Source organism: Engraulis encrasicolus, chromosome 21 (genome assembly GCF_034702125.1).
Source record: "Engraulis encrasicolus isolate BLACKSEA-1 chromosome 21, IST_EnEncr_1.0, whole genome shotgun sequence".
NCBI lineage: Eukaryota > Metazoa > Chordata > Actinopteri > Clupeiformes > Engraulidae > Engraulis > Engraulis encrasicolus.
The window spans coordinates 17,407,319-17,407,745 of NC_085877.1; positions in this window are offsets into that span (position 1 = coordinate 17,407,319).

The window sequence follows — 427 nt, forward strand, 5'->3', positions numbered from 1 at the left end:
TTGTCGGTGCCTAAATCTTGTCATACATCCAGTGTGTTTTGTTTTTCTAGCGGATGTGTTTTCCCAATGATATGATGAGTGTTCATTTTTTAATGGAGTGTCTTGTGAAGGAAAAAGTGTGCAGTGACCATGAGCAAGTGTGTAGCATAAAGCAAAATGTGTGTTGCTGAATTGCTGCAACAGTGTTAAGCAGAACTTTTGTTTAAAGTACGGCACACTGTGTTTAAGTTATGTTACCAACAACTTAACAATATGCTATTTTTGTCTAAGCATCAGCCTATAGTGTTCAAGCAGTAGGCAAATACTGTAAGAAAAAAAAGGTTAAGAACCACTGGCCTATACGAAATAAGGCCAGTTGAAGCTCTTTTATTTTGATACAACACAGCTTTGAGTGGTCACATGATCTCCCTGGCCATGTGATAGGAAG